Here is a 21,315-nt window from a genome sequence, read left to right as displayed (position 1 = left end):
TTTTCTCCATGATTGTGCTGCTGCATGGACTGTTTGAAAGGATTATCCACTGCTGATGGGGGTGTGTGACTGTAGGTGAGTGCATTGTGTGTGATAGAAGACTCGAGTGCTGCAAACCATGCATGGATTAAACGTCAGAAGCATTCAATTTAATGCTTTTATTTCTTGGAGGCTGTGTTCTTAATCTTAGTAACAATGGCCAGCTGCAGTTCTGCAGAGAGAAGCGTTAAAGACACAGGAGAAAAATAAAACAACACAAGTGCTTTTCCCCTCCTCTCTTCCATGGAGATTGTTTTGTGTCTTGGGACAGTTGAAAGGCCAGACTTTAAGAGCATGGACATGCGCTATCTTTTGTGGAATGTGCATGTGTTCTTCCTGTGTATGACTGAGCAGGAAAGGGATGTTTTGCTCTTTTATCCGTGCATAACTTGTCACCACTTAAATACAAATTGCAAATATGTTTAAAGACAAATACATGCCCAAAAGGATTTCCCATCCTTCAAATTGCTTGTTCTTAATTGACCCAAGTTCATCCTTTCAATTGACAGCAATTTTCTTTTTCTGCTGTGTGAAATGCAGATGCCACACACCACCACAAAGCATATTAGTAATTCAGTAATTCAAATGTTTTTATAAAAATCCAAATGATTAAGTAGTATTTGATTGTGTGTCTGCTTGTAACTTGACAAAGTCTATGTTTGCAAATTGGCTATAATGGTTTAGGTTACAACATAGGGCACAGATAAGGTCTTATGCATGGTTTTTCACATTAAATGTCAGCTCTGGATGTTGAAATTATTATTATTATTATTATTATTATTGTTGTTGTTGTTGTTGTTGTTGTTGTTGTTTGTTGCAGTGTGTTGCAATCTCCTGTTTCAAACTCCCAGTCCTTTCCCAGGTATAGCTTTCCTGTTCCCCTCCCCCTTTCTCTTCCTAAGTGATGTCCATCAAACTTAACAGTCCAGTAAGAGCGTCGTGTGATTGGTAGAAGTTCAAAGATGCCCCTCAGCCCTGGGGTCATTGGCCTGTCCAAGTGTCATTGTCCCCTGAGACTCGCCCTCTCCCACCTGGTTGGTAGCTCACCTATCCTCTCCCCTCCCCCTCTTCCTGAGCTTAAAAGGACCTGGGCACCATGCGGTATTCATTCTACTGTAGCTGTTACCATATTCAGACATCTATGATCCTGGAATAAAGCTCTGGATTAAACCCTGCGGTAGAATCCACTCCTTTCGTTCTTCACCTAGCCTAAGGACTATCACCGAGGTAAACCTGAGTTTCTACCAGCCTGAACTTCTCAGTGTCTAGCTGCAACCCCTAACTAGCCAAAGGGATCTCTGTGGCGGAAAACCACAGCAGCTGCCTTTGGCCGAGCAGCGAGGGCCGGACAAGCCCAGACACGTGCTATCCGGTAATATTGGAATAATATTCCAATAGTTGTTGTTGTCATATATGATATAAAATCACAAATGTAATTGGAATTGTTCAGCCTGAAGATGAGAAGTCTTAGGGGTGACTTAATTGTGGCCTTCCAGCACCTAAAGGGAGCCCACAAGAAAGACGAAGAGAGACTGCTTACATGTCATGTCAGGAGAAGAGGGAATGGATTAAAACTGAGAGATAGGTTTAGTTTAAATATTAGGAAGGAATTCTTTACTTTGAGGGTGGTGAGACACTGGCACAGATTGCCTGCTGGAACTATTCAAGGCCAAGTTGGACAAGGCTTTGGGCAAGGTCTAGTGGAAGGTGTCCCTGCTCACAGCAGGGGGTTGGAACAAGGTGGTATTTAAGGTCCCCTTGAACCCAAACCCTTCTATGATTCTATATTTATAGATATTTGCATATGCATATGTTCATATGTTTCTTTGTGCTTGTATTTTAAAACACCCAGAATTGTTGCTAAATGCAAAGACTCAGATGCCTCTGCATGGATTTTAATCATTGGATGCCTGTTTCCTGTGATTTGTTATGTTCTTGGAGTGATTCTTGGTCTAAGTCTTACCACATATGAGCATGGTTTCTGTGCTATATAGGGGTGCATATTTCAGCTGCAATTGTTGATCTGTGGTGCCTCTTTCTCTCCACTGTCTTTTGATTGAGGGCTGGGCGGTATCATCAAGGAGAGCTGGAAGCAATGTGGTGAAACAAACACAGCCATTTCAGAGGAGCAGAGTCTCCAGCTGAGCGGGCATTGTCCCTGTATGTCCGTGCCTTCCAAGATACCCTTACCTGAACACCATAAATGCAGCAGTGTCATCCCCTGTTGATTTGCCAAGGCTGGGATGCAGCAATATCACCTCTCTGCTGCCAGCAGAAACTCTACATTGTTCCTCTAAAATTCTCGATTCCTCTCCAAAGCAGTGGCGCTGATGAAACAGCACAGATGGTGGTGTTTGGATACAATGTTTCAATTTTGTCTATTTCTTAAGAACACGGTCTTGTAGTTGCATCCTTTGATCTCTTGTTTTGATTTTTTCCCCAGCAATTATAACTGTCCTGTGTGGGTGTATAAACACTAAACCAGGTTTTTATTCGATGCCCCAAAGAGAGAAAGTGGTCCTTCCAATTAGTGTTTTCACCACATATTGCGGGAGGAGAGCAAATAACCTTAACCCCTCCTTATCAAACATCTATTGATGATCGCCTGAGGAGAGCAGAATTAGAGAATCATAGAATCATAGAACACCCTGAGTTGGAAGGGATCCACAAGGTTCCCTAAACCCTGTCTCCACACAGAACAGCATAAACATTTAGTCATACATCTAAAAGCATTGTCCAAATCATTCTGGAATACTCAAAGACCTGGGTCCATGACAACTCTTCTTGTGAGCTTGGGCCACTGCTTGCAAACCCACTCAATGAAGAACTTTTTTCCAATACCCAATCTGACCTTCCCTGACACAGCTCTCAGCATCCTGCTGTGTCCTACTGCCAGAAATCAAAAAGAGATCACCACCTTCTTCTCCACCCCTCCATTGCAGAGGAGGTCACCCTTCAGTCACCTTTCCTCCAAGCTGAACAAACTTACTGTCCTCATCTGCTTCTCATAATGCAAGCCCTCTGGTTCTTCCAGGGTCTTCCTCCTTTAGACACATACTAAGGTTTTTATATGCATTGAAACCCCAAACTGTATTCAAGGTGAGGCTACGCTGATGCTGAGTCTAATAGGAAAATCACTATTTTTGTCCACTTGGCTGTACTGTGCTTAATGCACCTTATGATATGGTTGGCACTTTTGATCACCAGGGCCCAGTTTTGATTCATATTGTGTTTGCCATCAACCAAAATGCCCAGATCCTTTTCTGTAAGGCTTCACTCCAGCCTTCTGTCCCCCAGTCTATACATATATCCTGGGTTACACCCCCCGAGGTACTGAATCTGGCACTTGCCCTTTTAGAGTCCATATAGCCTGTGACATCTATCAAGATTTCTCTATAAGACCTCTCTAACCTTGAGGGAATCAATGGATCCTTCCAATTAAACATTGTTGGGAAACCTACTTAGAGTGCTCCCCACTCCTGTGTCCAGATCATTGATAGAAACAATGAAGAGAAGCAGCCTTAAAGCTGAAACCTGGCAAACACCACCAGTGACTGATTTTCACCCTGATGCTTCACCATTTACCACAACTCTTTGAGGCTGTTCCTTCAGACAACCATTTACCCACTGGATTATGTATGTGTTTATCTGTGTGATGGACATTTTGTCCAGAGGATCTGTGAGAGACAGAAGCAAAGATTTTTATAAAAACCAAACAACCCCACTCTCTTATTTTCCCTCTTCCCCTTGTCCACAGGAAAAAAAGATCATATTGAAAGGAGGTTTCAGTGCACTTCTGTGGCATGGCTCTGCTTCAAGGGACTGTTTGACTTGATATACTCTTTCTGGAGTGTTTCAGCAGTCTTTAGTACCGTATATACAGAAATATATACATACACAGGAGCCTTCTTCTTCCTGCTGACATGCCAGTCTTCTTTTGTTAAAACTTTGTAGAGACTGTGTCCATTTGTTGCTGAGTTCCTACGCTTTACACTTCAGAATGACAGTGATTTCAGTAGCTTAATAGCTTAAAGAGCTAGAGGCAGTAATAAGGACTGACTAATGACAGAAAGCCAGTACAAGCACCCATTGGAGTTCTGTCAGAAAAACTGGAAAGCTTATGTGGGTGTGAAAATACAACCTCTGAACTCCTGAGTCAGATCTCCCCACAATTAAACCCAGAGCCCTGTTGTGAAAATGTTCCCTTGCCACGTTTGCAAGTACAGCATATTTGTGTAACAGGGTGATGGGTTTGCTAGGCAGGGTTTTAGCAGCAAGGTGACTGGTGAGGGATGGCTTCTGTGGTAAAAAACTAGAAGCTTCCCCTATGTCTGGCAGAACCATTGCCAGCTCCAAGATGAACACGCTGCTGGCCAAGCCCTTCAGCAAGAACAATAGTGCCTGAGAGGGGGAAAATGCTATGTGGCATGAGCAGGCACAGTGAAAAATATGCTAGAGAAACAGCCCTGCCAACACCAAGTTCAGTGAAGAAAAAGGGGAAGAGGAGGTACATAGACCAGAGAAGAGGTTCTCCTGTGCTCTGTGGAAAGACCATAGTGAAGAAGGCTCCTCCCCTGGAGGTCCATAGCAGAGGATCCCACTTTGGAGCCAATGGATACCCAAAGGAGGCTGTGAGCCTATGGGAAGCCCAAACAGTTTGCTGGCAGGTATGAAGTAAACTCCAAACAAGGCAGATTTTCAGCAGCAGAGTTGTATGTACACGTGAGTGTTTACTGAGACTGTAAGCTAGAAGAAATTAGGAGTTGCTGGGGAGGTACGGGATACTCAGCAAAAGAAGTTGGATGGGCATTTGGCCATTGTCACTTCTCTTACTCTGATGGGAATTTCGGAAGGTACATGATGCAGGGTCCTGGGAAAATTTTCATATGAAGGACTTGATGTATGTTGTATGCTAATCCAGATGAAGGTCAGTGGTTGCTGCACTGTTTGGATAAAAATGGAAAGGCAGCCACCCTGGGTGATAAAGATGGAAAGGTAGAACTCTGAATGGAAAAAAGAGTCCTCTGACTACAGAATTCAGTGTAGCTGTCTTACTGCCCTTGCTTAAAATTGCTCTGGTGAGAAAAAAGACTGAATGTGAAAGAAGCTAAGCAGAATGTTTGAACAGTTCTCATCCTGATTGTTGCTAATGTCTCTTTTACTAAGTATTCACATCTCTGGATGCACATCTCCATATCCTCTAGCTGTGTTCTGTGAGATAGCATTGTTACACACATTAAAGAAAGGTCATGAGACAAAAACTCCAGAGGTCAATGTATTTGTCCTTGCTTTATCTTATTTATGTATTTTGAAGGGCAGTAGGATTTCACTTACAATGTTCTAAGTATAATAATCTCTGTGGACTCTATGTATCAGATATCTGCACTACTTACTAGCAAAAAAACCCACTTTATCTCCACAATAGTAAACTTCTACATGGTCCCTTAGTTCTTAAATTGTAAAGAGGTACTGAAAGGGTTAAGTACTTCATGAAGAGGTAGTAATATTTGCACTTCCAAAAGGTCTTCCTGACCTATCTTATGCTACACTGATGAGATTGTCTGGTAAAGAGAGGTCAGCATTATCAGGCCCTTCCTTTTTTTTTTTTTTTTTTGCATGGATATTGAATGATACGTGATATTTCAGTTCTGCAATGCACAGAGGTTAATTTGCACAGGGGACTCTGCTTGAAAACAACATGAGGAATGTGTAGGCATCACAAATAATTTGTCTATGAGAGGGTAATTTTTTTGTTTATGTCTCAATTTTTTGCAGTTGGGTAATATGTTGACAGAAATTTTAGAACTTTATATGATCTTACAATATGTTTTACATTGGCATGACAGCTGTGATTGATCTTAAATAATTTTAACAGACATTGTGGGCCAAACATAAAGATTTTTTACTCCCTTTCACATTATGTTGCTTTGGTTTTCTCTCAGTGTATTCAACCTTTAGAAATGTTTATGTATTTTAACAGGTGTCTGCAAAAAAAGTCTTAATAAACAATTTCTGACTCAGTAAATAACTGTTTCAATGTTGTTTCCTTTGTGACTTAAAAACAAGTGTTTGTTTAGAAATGCCTTCAGGAAGGATACATTTTGGGATTTATTATATGTCACAGATTAAATGATTTCTTGTTTATTCCCTTCACTTAAAAATTCATAATTAATATTTCAAATTATATTTGGTTTAGTAGTTACATTTGATTCTTTACTTAATTTTAGCAGTAATTTCAAGTCATCATAGCAAGATTTAGCCTTAGTACTCTCTGAACACAACCCATAAATCAGGTTAAATGTTTGAGTCAGGGAACTTTAAAGCTGCTTTTAAATCCCAAACACTGGCAAAAATTACATTTTATCTAGGACAGCAGTAGCTTGTCACCCACTGATAATTAATGACACAAGAGCTACAGCTTTAAACAACCACATACCAGGAATTTTTAAAGGTATTTCCATATTAATAGCCAGAGATTTAAGATTTGCAAGTTGGGTTTTTTGTTTTCTTTTCCTAGAAAGAATAGTATGCTTTATCTTTGCTTAATATTTTTCTAAACAGAAAACATTCTGCAGTCATTTCCCACACAATGTTTGTGTAGTGGATTCTTTCTTCCTACTAGTAAAGTCTAGCACTTGTCTTTATTGGATTGTATCTTAAATTTTTATGCCGGTTCTCCAATTTTTTCATCAGAATTCTGAATTCTAATTACATCCTTTGATGCACTTGCTGGCTGAAAGAAACACCTTCTAGCCCGGGGTCCTCCTTCAAGCTTATAAAAGTACTGCCTATTCTCATTCAGCTCATTAACAGAAACATAAATAGAGAGCATCTCGCAGCCTTTGGCTTTGTGTTCAAACAAAAACAAGCAAAGAAAATGTCATTCCACCAAATCCCCCTGTTGTACAAATTGGATATTGAGATGCAAAGCACATCCTCTTCTGTGTGAGCAGTAGTCCTGAGTCATCTGCTATCCATGTCTGCCTGCTATCCAACCAAGCTGGGGCCCGGCTATTGCGTGGTCTCTGTCTACAGGATGCAATTGTTTTTTAGCCATGCTGGCTAGTAGCCTCAAAGATAATACACAAATGCAATTCAGAAGTTAGTGTGAGCTGTGGACCACACCCAACAGGCATTTTATGGGATGCAGCTCTTTTGGTGGTGAAATTTTCCCTGTATGTATTGCTAGTCACGTCAAGTCACTTACCCATGGGGTTACTGTCAGAGCCCTGGTCTTCTTTAAGCTTTTATCCTTGCTGGCTCTTTTCAAAAAGAAAGTGCAAGGCTCCAGATGGGGCTAGAAATAGCTGCTTGGAAGAGACTAAATGCTAAAAATTTTGTTTCCTTTCAGGCTGGAGTCACAAGAAAATGCAAAAGCAACTGGTGTGAGAGCCTAATGGCACATAAAGCTGTCAATATCCTTCCTTTGTAAGTAATAGAGAAGCTTTCATTCACATCAGATCAGTTACACAATTGAATGAAAACTATAGATATAAAGTAATGTGCTTTGAGGCTTTTTTTCACCCTGAAGTGGGACTATCATCCTGCAAATGTCACATGTGACACAAGGCTCTTCATTAAATTGGGAAGAACAGCTTCATATCTGAACTCTGTAATGTGCAGTTTTTGAAAAGGATAATCACTGTGCCTGAGTGGGGACTGGCTTTTAAAGAGAGCCTATAAACTATGGGCTTCAGTGGCACTATGTGACATCAGTTCATACTGGCTGAACATCATAAAGCATAGAACCTTAAATGCAACATATTTTTCATGTTAGTATTTTCTCACAGTTTATGCAAAATAATAAAAAATATATTGCTGGTTCAATTTGTATTGAACCTCTGAATGTTGAAAGTGTTTTCTGTGATAGGAATACCTTTGTACCTAAAAGTGAAAACAGGTATTTCACAGTAGGTTTTACCATGTTTAACAAGAGCAGTTTTATTTATCTGCGTTTTAGGACATCAAAATTTAATAATTAGGTGTTACTGTTTAAGACAGTACTTGAGTGTCAGATATGAAATTCATATTCTCTGACTTCAAAATATCTCCTCAGAACATGAAATATGCTGTTAATATCCTCATTCTTTCCACAGGATTAAAATAATTCTTTTGGTCCTGCAAGGGCAGCACATTGTATGCAAAGTTCACAGACTTCAGGACCTCAACCAAAACTGAGAACTAATTAGCTCAAGGAGAAACATTTTTGCCTGTAACACCACAGGACTTATAAAATACCCCTCATTCTCAAGATTTTAGTAAGACTAGGTTAGTATCTTAGTGTTTTATTTTATACTTTAAATTACTTTTGGTTCAGATTTAGAAGTCATGTTAATTCGTTGATAAATATTTGTAGTTAACCACTCATGGCTCAGATCTGTTTGGAAACATCCATGTAGGCTGTCCCTCAGGCAGCTCTCTGCTCTGGATGTACTTTGAGGGTGTCTGTCTTTGCAAAGTCTAGAAAACGTCAGTACTCAGTTTGAAGATTTAGGTCATTGTTTCCATTACCCATTGCCATCTGGTTGTGTTCACTAACCACTAAAGGACATCTCTTTTGCTCTTTTCTGTTGGGATTCTGTTTTGGGTTAGCCTTGGCAGGCGCTTGTGCTCACTCACTCTGCTCTCCAGCAGGATGGGAAGGGAATGAGAAGGGTAACAGTGAGACAATTTACCAGTTGAGACAAAGACAGATTAATAGGCAAAAATAAAACTGCTCAGAAAAGCAAAGCAGAACAATGGAATGATTCACCATTTTTGAATTTTTTGATACTTTTTTTTGGTTTGGTTTGGTTTTGTGGGAGGTTATTTGTTTGCTTTTGTGGGTTTTTTCTTATTATTATTTTTATTTTTTTTAATAAGGTATGATTTGTTTAACTTTAGGTTCCATGACATGAAACCAAGTACTATTAAAACCTGTCTGTAAGTAGTTTCATGCATATTTTTATGCTGTCATAAAAGTCACTAAGATTAATTTAATAATTTTTAGACTTGACTTTTTAGGTATAAACCCTATATAATTGTAAAAATTCATTGTACAATACACTGATTTCAATAGACTGGAAAACAGAGCATATAAAAAATCCTGTTTACTACTTCTCCTAAATTTTTTCTACCTTTCCAATTTCAGTTTTTGCTCATGATTAAGCTAAGTGTTAAGATTAACATTAACTTCTTTGAACACTCCCAGTTTGCCACGAGCATTTGAATGGATCCTTTCCATGATTATGGGATTTATTTTCCATTAATATCCAGTTGTTTCTTCCTATTAAATGCTAATGCACATAGAACATTTGGGAAGCTTTTATACTCTGGTAAGGTGTAAAGACTCTGTTACAGTCCCTCATTAGCCTGCTAATAACTCTACTTTGTCAAGCAGAAACTTAGTTTCTCTACTAGCAGAAGCTAAATTTAACAGACACGCAGTGTTTTCTGTAGAATCTCCCTAACAGAATGAGTTTCACCTTCAATCACCCTAAAACCATGTGTTACTGCTTTTAAAATTCCTTATCAGTATTTTTTTTAAATTTCCTAAGTCACTCAGGATAATGCTCTACTATAAGTAAATAATTTATAATTCAAAAGGAACTATAACAGATACATACAGTACAAGACATTTATTTGCCAGAGAGAATTTCATCTATATAAGTGCAAGAAACCCCTGTAAACTGTGTACCCTTGGGAAGAACATCCCATTCCAGATTACAGAGCAATTAATCAAAAACTGAAAATGCTGTTAGCAGACTCTGTCTTACATAGTTTCAGATGATGTCTCCTTTCATAATTTTAAACCAATTCCCCCACCTTACTAATCATATATTCAGAAATAAACTGACATATATCCAAAAAACTGAAATGGAACTAAAGAGTGCCAGACCAATGCAAACACGCTTCCCAGTTACTACAAATAAGACTCCCTAAAACAAAAGCATTTAAATCTATAGGTCCTAGACTTGTTCAACCCAATCTGTGGTGTACTTCATTTGGTGGAGCAAATGTCCTTGTGAATGGAACATGGGTGCAATTTAATGAGTGTTGTGTGCTAAAATGAGCTCACTTAGGCAATTTGTAAAGGAAGGAAATAGCTACTTAACAGTAGGACAATATTTTTCATTCTGTTTCCGACTGCTCATTCCTGATCCCCTAAGGAGTCCTACAGACTGTCTTCGAAAGATGAACCCACAGACCAATATTCTTAACTCTACTTGCAGCTAAAAAGGATTGACCCCATGAAGACATTGGTTTAATGACCTATGCAGTTTTCCAGCTAGCCTGTCCCTCTAATACTGATGCTAAAACCCCTTTCTACCTTTGTTTCATATGAGCTAACAGCTTCTTACCTTTCTGGTTTTGATCAAGTAATTTATTTCATTAACACAATTTCATTTCACTTGGAACAGTTGCTCTTTTTTTTTTTTTTTTTCCACTTTTCAGATCTGATGAACAATGAGGCACTTGAATCCTAAAGCTTGTGTCTCTGTTTTCCTCCATGTTTGTTGTCCCAACAGATGATACTTTTTCTTCCCAGAACTACTTTCAAGCTAAACACTAATTTCTTGATAACAAAATGGGAAAGCAACAGCCAAAAATAACTGAAGGGGCCCATTATCAGAGGGCTCAGACCTTTTCTTTCTGCTAAAGGAAAGAGAAAGGTTTATTCTTGAGTCAGGTTATTTTGCTGTGACTTCTTGCTTACTTGACCTAATCAGAATGCCTAGTGGCAAGCACTGCCAGCTGAGGCAGTAAGTTAAACAGCTGAAACCTTCAGTGTCTGGCAGTGCTCTATCCTCAGTAGGGGCTTCTGGTTTTACAGGCCTGGAGGGTAAGTTCCAGCACTTGAAAAACAGTTCAATAGAATCTCTGGAGGCAACAAGTTAATGACCAAAGATTTTAATGGTCTACAACAATTGATGAGTGTAAATTTAAGCTCTGTGGGGCTTATCTGAGAGGAATTGATGAAAAGATACTATGTGAAGGTAGCTGTTCCAAAGATAATGTCCATTAGGTATTGCACTATGTTTGAACTTGAAGAGTAAAGCAAGGCTGTAAAATCACAGACAGTGCTCCTCAGGTTGCAGCCAAGAATAGGAAATATTTATGGACTGCTTAGGTAGCTTTAGATCAGATGGTGTTGAAGTGCATTTTTCAAATGGTTGCTGAAGGCGAATTTGTCCCAGTGAAAATTTCAGACCAGCAAAGTTAATAATTTTTGTGTGTTCCAGCTGCAGCATCCTTTCTGGTAAGGTACTGAAAGATGGTGATGAATCCATGAATTATAATGCTGTGTTAGGTTTGTTTCTCACAGAAGCCATTCCTGTAATCTTCTCCTCCTAGCAAAGTTTGGCCATGCAAACCAGTACAAATACCTGCAGATGTGAGCTGAAATCCATTTTATTGCATTACTGTCAATAGGAAACAAAAGAGAGTGTAAAAGCTGCTAGTATGTCTCTCTTGCTAAAACTATTGTTAAAGGGTTAACCAAGATTGTGGTAGCTTGTCCAACTCCTCTACTTACTCTCATTGCAAATGATGTTTAGTCACATACCTAAATGTTCTGCTTTGAAGTGTAGAGTGTAAAATAAGGCTGTGCTTTCAATAGCATTCCAAATTCTCATTGGTTTAGCTGTGCCAGCTCTTTACATGGCAATACTGTTTATCACAGAAACCTATTATTACAGTATTTGAGAGGCTGTTGTAGGCAGAGGCTTTTACTTCCCTTTCTCTGAAAGAAAAAAAGCTTTAGTGAACTGAATGTGCTACTGTTGCTGCACTTGTTGGAGTAATTTTTTGTTAAAGACACCAATATGAAGGTATACAAAACAGAGAGGGGGAAAAAGTAATGGGAGGAAATTATTTCTGGCTTCCTGAAATTGAATGACACTTGCAGCTTTCCTCCTGCAGATTTACAATCTTACATCCTGTTCTTTGCCATGCTGGCAAGATCAAACCTGGAATGAGACTGTTAAAGACATTGTTTCCAGCTGCCTCTCTGGTCACAATCTCACAGCAATGATGGGAAATATGCATTTAGGGATGTCTAAACCAGGTATTTGCTGTAAAAGGAAAAATATCAAGGAGGAAGTGTAAAAGAAAGAAATGAGTGTCTTAGAAATGAGTTTCTGCACTTAGTTCTCTTTTTTTTTTTTTTAAGTTCATCTCTAGGACTTAGAACACTGACCTAATGCTGTCATAATGGATTTCAAGAGACAGCATTCATAGTTGTCATGATAATAAAGCTTCTTTAGGGCCAGTTATCCTCTGTTCTAATTATAAATTAATGTCTCTAGCAAAGTATTTTAAGGGAATTTTGAAACTTTATCATTCTCTCTGGTTTTCCATAGGGTTAGTTTGTTAGTTTCATTTCAAACAGCGCTAAAAACACTGCTAGGCGCGTCTGGCAATCTCTGTGCCCATTTATCTCATTTTAAAATGTGATTGAAACATAGTTGTTGAAAAAATGAGGAAACCTTGTTTTTGGTCTAGTCCAGCATTTCTGCCTGTAATTGCCACTGTCTTTCATAAGTAATTTCCACGGAAGTTTAAACTGACCAGCTTTGCATATTCATAAATAAAAGTTGTTGAGCATGAGTGATCCCAATTAACTTTCATACATTCTTTTTGTTTTCCCCAGGTGAAGCTATTTGCAAATTCAAATTCCTTCCCTGGTAACATGGTAGCATCCACAGTGCAGAAAAGAATAAGGGCAGTGTTCTGGAAACAGTTGCTCAGCATAGCCTCTGGAAAGGGAAATCCAACCACAATGAGCTGCTGCAATTCTCTGAAGGTGCCTCTAAGCACAAGAAGAAATGACAACCATTTGGTTTTTATTTTTTTGAAATTTTCCTGAAAATTATGAAGAATTGATAAAGTGAATGCAGGACTGTTATTTTTAAAATATATCAATAATTAATCTACTGTGAATCAGGGACATTTTTTGAAACAACAGGAGATTCAGTTTCAGCTAAACAAAAGGAAGATCATGTTAAATACAAATATACAGTGGAATAAAGCTTGCTTAATTTTGTTATTTCCTAAATGGTTATTTTGTTATTTGTTTTTTTTTTTCCTCTCTCCTCCCTGTATAAAGAATTTGCAAGTCTAGGCAAGTCTGTTGGCAGCAAGTGTTCAGTCATGCTTGTAATGATAGTTCTAATCACAATTCATGAGGTATCATGCATTCAGGTATGATTCATCCAACAAGAAAATATTCTGAAAAGAAGCAAAAATAAATTAAATGGAGTCTGGTATTCTAAAGGTTGAAGAAATGAATAGACTTGGGGTCATTTCTCTTCTATTCGCAGCAGAGTTATTAGAGGACACACACATGGAGCTTTGGGAGAGAGCCCATCAAGGGGGGCAGAGGAATAGAAAGAGTTGAAGCAAGGACCTTTGATGTGACAGATTTTTCTATAGTTTGACTGTCTGTTCATGCCCACCCTGCTTCCTTCTCCTGGCTCTGGATACTTCATTAGTGTCACGGGTTGACCCTGGCACAGTGCCAGCGCCCCCATGAAAGGTGGATCTCTAAAATGGTTACCGTGAGATGTGACCCAGGAACAGAACAAAACAGGCTCCAACTTGGGAATGGAGGGAAAAAAACCAACATTTTATTAATCTACATAGACACAAAAGGGGAAAAGGGAAAAACTACACACAACAATCCACAATGGAAACATCTTCAAAAACACTTCTCCTCCCCCCACCTCTCCAACAAACAAATCCCCTCTAACACATCAATTCTCAGTCCAATACCCTCCTTCACACACACTCTCCCCAGTTCATCAGGAGAGAGGAGTCTTCCTCTCACACCATGGGCCTCCCCAGGGAAACACTGCAAAGTCCCCAGTGCTTCCATGTCACACACTGCAGCCGCCCGAAGAAAATCTGTAGCGGTGACCATCTTCCTTCCATGTCCAGCGCTCTCACCACTGTCCATGGATCCAAACTGCTCCTTAGGTCCTTTTAAGAATGCTTTGCCCAGTTCCAAGAAGTGGCCGCCTCTCACCATTTGGGACACCTGTCCCCCCCCATATTATTTCCCCTGGGGCCTGGGGCTCTCAGGAACAGAGATCCTTCCCTGGAGGCAGAGGGCTCCACCACACCCTCCCCCTCAGTCTCTGTTCTCTCCGCTTCTCTTCGCGGCCTTGTCACTCCTGGCTTCTAGCCAACCGCCTCCCCCAAGGAGCAGTCTCTGTATTATCAGAAGAACTTGGTTTCGCCCGTGGCTGTGTAAGAGAAAAGTCCAGCCAAAGCCACTCCACTCATCTCCTCCACCTAGGGCACTCTCATCTGCAAGCATTCCTTCACCTAGTCAAACTTCTTCTTCTTTCCCATCCTCTTTCCCCTCTCACTCCTCAGCTGGGGAGGATCAGTGTTTTTACAGCTTCCAAAAATTCACAAAAAGGTTAAAAGCTCGGCCCGGTCTGCTGGCAGCTGGGCACCTTGCTCCCCCCACTTTCTCCTCCTGGCTGTGCTCCCAGCACAAGATAACAAATTCAGCCTGCACAGTCTCTGTCATTCTCTCTCCCAGGGGGGGGCTGCCCAAACCATCCCAGGACTCCTCCACCCCTGCACCTTGCCGGGGCTCCGGCCTTCCTTCCCAGGCCGCATGGCCTCCCCTCCCCCGCCCAGACGCCGCTGGGCAGGGGAGAGGTCTGAGCAACTCACCGGCCGGACTCCAAAGAGGAAGGTCTTCTCTAAATCCTCTGCTTTTTAACCCACTGAGTGTGTTCTCGGAGGCGTACCCAAATCCTCAGTGGCCACACCAAATGCCAATTTCACATCTGGCCACTGATTGGTTTGACCATAACTTTCCAAAAAAAAACTCTCTTCCGGGTCAAACCATGACAATTAGGTATTAATAAGTAAGGAACTAATGGTAGCAGAGATTGCACTGCTTGTGCAATGTACTTTCACTTTCTGTCATGTGTTTTGTAAGATTATCAACCATTTGGAGTGAGGAGATTGTACTTTGTTTAGTGTTCAGTAGGATATGCTCTCACTCCTGCCTGGCCTGCAGGTAAGGGGTATGGTGGTTATTCAAATTGAATATTTGGCTTCTTCAGTAATTCCTAAAAATTGCACAATTTGGAAGCCAACTGCAGATTGATCACTGAACATCAGACATGTAATGAAAATACATTAATTTATTAAATGCACAAGTATACATGCTCGTGAGAAAGGTAAAATCAGCTTCCCTCTCTGTCTGGGATATTTAACTTCATGTGTTGTGCTGGAGCGACTTCTGTTTCCCTTTACTAACAATATAGCAACATGCAGATGGATAGATTGAAAGTCACACACAGACAGGCATGGAAAAACCTTTTAATGCTTGCAGAATGTTCCTTCTGTCCCTCATTCTGCACTGGTGACAGGAGAAATTATGTTTGAGTTCTAGTCTTGCAGAATATCCCTTGTGCTATCTGCTTGGTCCATTGCTTTCCCTACTGGAACTCCTTCAGGCCTTTTAAATAATGTTCTTAAAAGAAGAGAGAACAAACTTTAGGAGCTACTTGAGGAGCACAGTATTTCACACCTGACAAAAAATTTGGCATTTTAGTTCATGTTGGTATAATACTGTTAGGAAAAAAATGTGCCTTCTCCATTTTGGTATGCATAATAACTAGTATCTTAAATAATATACCTCACTGACAGCCAATAGATTTGCTAAGTCATTAAATGAAAATTCTTCAATTTTTTTTTTGCTTCCAAAAAGAGGATGATCCTGTTATTTTAATTTTTCCATGGTACATGGCATTTTCTTTTTTATTTTTTTCTTTTACAATATCTCTGTATGAGCATTTAAAAAAATATTTAAGAGACTCACATGCACTAATGCACATGTTTTTGTAAATAACAGCAAAGCAAGATACTTCAATACAAAGCTGTGTTTTGGTTGAAGATTGAAATCCTTTTGTAATGATAGTACTTAGATTTCCAGAAAAACATCAAAGTAATTGTAAAATAACACATCCATACTTACTTATTTTAAAATGGTGGTTTCTAAACAACATAAAATCTTTCAGGAAGATATTTCCCTAATATCTATAAAACCAGTGGACTGGAAGATATTTTTCTTCACTATATGAAAAATAACCTAATTTCGCACACACACAAAAAAAAGTCAGGGATATACAAAGTTATTGAGCTGTTAATTACAGAACATCTCAAAAGAAAAGTCCCACCTGTTTCCCTCTTCATTTTCCTAATTTGCTTCACCCAAAATAGCAAAACTAGACAAACTTATTCCTGGTACAATTACACTAAATTCCATACTAAAATCAGAAAGAATTAATTTGACTGTGTATTAATAGACTAAACCCCAAAAATCTCTTCTGAAGGAAAAATACAACCATCTTCACGCTATATTAGAAGTTCAGTACATTCATTCTAAATCTTAAAAAAAACCCCACATCTTGGGCATATGTAAACATTTTTAGCTGTTTTCTTCTCCCATCTCAATGTATAACTTTTATCACTGAAACCTTTTCACAGGGAAAACTTTTCCAACACATTACAGCATCAAAATACTTTTCAAAATGTTACATTTAACTAACAGCTTTGGCATACTCTATAAAGAGCAGTTTAATACCTATTTTGCTGTATGTACATAGGGACAAATATCAATCATCTGGGTAAGCTCTGATAGACCACAGACCTGTCTCTGAAGAATAATTTTAGAAAATCCCACATTTGAAGTCAGAGCAGTTATATATGTAGAAACTTTGGTTTTACATAGAAATCCTATGTCTAAAATTACTTAGTTTCACAAAAACAAAAATAATAGAGGTGGTATATTTCATTAGAGGATTTTTCCTCGGACCAGACAATGCCCCCAAATATATGGTTTCATGAGTAAAAATATGTTTTTGCTATAGAACTGAAATTCTCTTAGAAGAATCATCAGAAGTGTCTTCTGAGGCTTATGGGCAAAACATATTTTGTTGAGAGACTGACAGCCTATTCTGTGTCAGTTTACTTAGCTTTCATTGAATTATGAAGATGAGAAGGCTGTCTCAAAACTAGACAGGTGTCTGTCAAGAACTTATTCTCCAGCAAAATGTGCTAACAGGTACCTCAAAAATAATATTCTAGAATGCTTGGGGAAGGGGAAATAAGAAAACATAATTATCCTCTATTATCTTTGATTTTCTTTTAGTCAAGAGGGCTAAAATTAACATGCCTAGCTGAAGGCAATAAATGAGGACCTGACTGCCAAAACTTCATTGGACTCACTGAAGAAATATAACCATTTTAAAGAGACTGATTTACATCTGAAGTCAACTCAGTTTTAGGGTGATTTTTTGGACATATTTGCCACTTTTAGATGAACTGCAGAGGGTCTCAAGGTTTATCTGGATTTAAAAGTAGGATGAGACTATTTTCTCCCTGTATATTAAGACATGTTTTCAATGGGGCATGACTTGCCCTTCACGCTTCCCTTCAGAAGCCCAGAAGTGATATGGAGGGAGATTCCTGGCTTTGTGGGAGAAGAAAGGTGATGTGACCTTGCTGATGGCACTCTGTTCAGGGGAGTTTCTTTATGTCCCAGAGTGTGAACTTGCGTACGGTTCTGTGCTGCTCTCAGCTGAAATGTTGAGTAGTGCTTGTGTTCTGGCATTTGGATTATCCACCAGTAACTATACAGAAAACAGGACTACATCATGCAATTACAACAGATTTTAAGATTCACTGGAGAGAGTTGTAGTTCTGAAGTATTGCACAGCTGACTTGATATACATCAACTTAAAAAATAGTACCTGGAAAAAAAATCTGCCTCTCTGTACTGAAGATGCAAGGGGCATTGATTCCTTTGCCTAATTGGAGTGGACTGGTGACACTGGAGATAGACAATTTGCAGTATCTATCCTGGTGGCTGCTAGTCCAGACCTGGGGCCCAGGTCCCACCTTGGTCCTGTGTCTTATCTGCTGATTCCTATGTCATGTACACCCTAAAGCATGTCATATATGATGACAGTGCTCATATTTAAGTGATACAATTGTGCCCAAGTGTCTGGTCTGCTGAATACATTGACTATAATTGCCTCTGACTTTAATTGAATCTTAAACACCTACCTCACCTGTAGATAACTGTATTTCTTGCTGAATGCTGAATCCAATTTGTTGCACTGAACAAAAGATAAATAATTCTGTGTAAGCTAATTAAGAGCACCATAAGCGGGCTGGTAAACAGTCTGTTGACAGACAGGTTGGGCAAACGGAATTTTCCATACACCTGGCCTGCTTGAATTGAAACAAAGACATTCCCTTTTCTGATTAGAAGGGGACACTTGGAAAGAAAGACTGGGATTGATAATACAGCAAGATTTTTAAAAGATCCACAGCATTATATATTGTATATTTTTTTTGTATTGCCTTTATAGTCTAAAAATTTTTATATTATCAAAAGTCAACATAAATTAGAAGATTTTTTTATTTATTCTGATTTTTAATAATTAGTACTTCAACAGGTATTCCTAACAGAATAGTTGGACTGTGATGTTGAGATCTATATTTCAGACATCTTCATTTAGCAGGCTTTATTTAAAAGACTTCATGGACAACATTATTTTAATATGAATGATCAAAAACCTACTGTATTTTAGCAATATTTATGAAGACATTATTAATGCAACCTTTCTTTCCTTTCTCAGTATGCATGAATGAATTTTAAGGGACTACTCAGTTTCATACAGGAGAAGAAAAAACCCATGACAATAAAGTCCAAATCTTCACTATTTCTAGTCTAATTTATTTTTTTTATGAATTCAAATGATGTGTGAAATAGCATACAGACTGTCTTGAAAAGGTGAAGTTATGAACTATGACTATGCAAGCAGAAAAAGCAGCCAGCTTCCAAAGAATTTTCAGGCAAATATCTGAAATATCAATCTGTTTTCCTTGCAAATTCAGGGTTGGACTATGAATAGGTTGAGATTTGTAGATTCCTAGAAACTGTGGGGAGAAGTAAAGCTTAATGGTCTGATAAAAGTTCACATTGTAACTATTCAAAACTTTTCTGTAGTTAGTTATCCTTACTCCTCTAAAATACCTTTTATGGAAGAAGCCCTCTGTAAAGGAGCAGGAATCCATAGAGATAATGGGATCTGCCTCCATGGAAGAGTTCACAAACCAGGGTCACTGATGCTTATTAAAATTTACTGGAACAGTGCTATTAACTAAATCAATATTCACTCTTCATTAATACAATGTGCACCTCTACAGTAACTGTTTGTCTCTGGGAGTATTGATTTGTGACCACTCTACCCCTCATTTTTTCTGTGTTTCTCTATGATAGGAATATTTATGCCTCTCCCTCAGTCCATTGCTTTGTAGTTAGAAAAACAAATACAGTGAAAGATACATGGTTTGGTGGCTACAAGAAACAGGCTATCACCGTATTCCACTCAGTCAGGAGTCCCCTGTAATACTTACTGCTGGTTAGAAACAGGAATCTCTCTGAAAATAATTTCTGGGAACACCAGCAATTTTATAAATCAAATAAGTTTAATTAGAAGATGAAACAGTATGTTATATTCCAAGCATTTTTATGTTTGGTAAAGTTGTCATCCCTAGGTTGTTGTAAACATCCATTACTGAAGATAAGGGGCAGGTTATATGCATTCTCTTCAGTTACAGGTACCATGAGCTCTCCTCCTTTCACCCTTTGATTTTCTCAATGCATTGAGGTAATTCAAACCAGGCTCTCTGTGCGTGCATATTTGTGCAAGAGAGGAAGAAGGGATGAATGGACCATGAGAGTTGTGTCAAAGAATTGGCAAGGTTTTCATGGGAAGAAAAGAAAAATAAACCATGTTGTATAGGGGCCTAATCCTTGTGTTGTCTGCCTACCCAAACAAACCTTAAATTTCCAAAGGTAGAGGTATAAGAGAGAAACAAAAAACACAGGTATTTTTTTTATTTTAGGCCATACTCATTTATGCCAGTATGTGTTTTGAACAAATATGGGAATGGTTAGGGGTGGATGGATTATGAGCATTCTATTAGAAAACAACATGGCACGACGTGTCTTCCAGCAAAACCAGGTTCAGCTGTGCTGGGTGTAATTGTCAAAAGCTGTCAAAGGGTAAGATGTAAGGAAGGGAAATGTGCATGTTGGGCTCTCCTGCAGCTTCCTTGAGTTCAGTGTGATAATCAAGTTTTGACAAGCCTGTTTAAAAAGGGCTGGTTTCGGACATGTTCTCTTGGAGAAAGCAGATGTTCAGGTACCCCTCAGAGGAAGAACAGCATGGGCCCACTAGGAAAAAGTGAAGATGCCAAGGTCTGTTACTTGAGGGATGCATTCCAGATAGACATACAGAGTTGAGAGTGCACCTTGCTCTGAGGCTAGCTCTGGCTACCACAAATATTCAGTGCAGATAGAACAAAGTCATAAGAAAAATCAGATAGCCAATGATACAAATATTAGTATTTTGCTTGTTGTGTTTACCATTTCATTTTTTTAGGTTTTGGGTTGTTTTGGGGGTTTCTTGGCTGTTTACTTCTGAACTGATCTAAGAAAAATATGGTCACATTCTCTCTTTCTTATTGGAACAATGTGGTTGATATGACCTGTGTGACAAACTTAGACTCTCTTTGCCTTAATGTGCAATAATTGAAAGTGATGACATCCCTTTTATTTTTCAAGACTGCACATGCTGCTGAATATTGAGGACTTCATGAATCTGCTTGTTTTATATAGCTCTGTGCAGTAAATATTGAAAGTGTATTGGAATCTTGTAATTTTATTTCTTCTAATCTTGAGGACTTCTGCTGTGCTTTTGTTTTCTCTAAAATGAATTCGACTACTTCTGTGTGGTTTTTTATCATGGCTGATAAAAGTGTTTTTATACTGAAAAATAAATCAGTCTGGGATTTGTGTGTATGGAAGAAATATTCTGGGTTTGCATTAAGAACACTCCTCATAACAGTTTTGTTATCACTGCTGACATGCTGAGGAATTTTTTGGAAGCTCCAATCTTCTAAGGTTTTTTGCCTAAGTAACGTGAGATGTGTTTATAAAAAAGGTTGTTCAGTTTTTAAAATTTTAGGTGAAGCTGGAAGCATAATGGAAAAAGGCATGCTTATTTCCGGATAAGTTAGGGTGAACTTTCCCTTTGCAGCTGAGAGAACAGTTGGACAAATAAATCACCCTTCTCTCTCAACGCGTGAATATGTGACCAAGGGTAGAGTGGCATTCTTACATTGCATCTACTCACTCTGAAGACATGGTCTAAACACCTTTAAAACCTTCCTCAGAGGTAAATGCCTCTTACA

General features: G+C 38.9%; 1 long non-coding RNA gene across 1 annotated transcript; it reads left to right on the top strand.

Moving 5' to 3' along the window:
• The first annotated feature begins 31 nt into the window (after positions 1-31).
• LOC311152147 lies at positions 32-12,788 on the top strand. The gene is made up of 3 exons (XR_014616046.1): positions 32-75; positions 7,391-7,467; positions 12,671-12,788. It is a non-coding gene; the product is annotated as an uncharacterized lncRNA (long non-coding RNA).
• The last annotated feature ends 8,527 nt before the right edge of the window (positions 12,789-21,315 follow it).

This window comes from Fringilla coelebs (genome assembly GCF_963513975.1).
Source record: "Fringilla coelebs genome assembly, chromosome: 3".
In the NCBI taxonomy this organism is placed as follows: domain Eukaryota; kingdom Metazoa; phylum Chordata; class Aves; order Passeriformes; family Fringillidae; genus Fringilla; species Fringilla coelebs.
The sequence above is the reverse complement of the archived record's forward strand: the minus strand, read 5'-3'. Positions and strand labels throughout refer to the sequence as shown.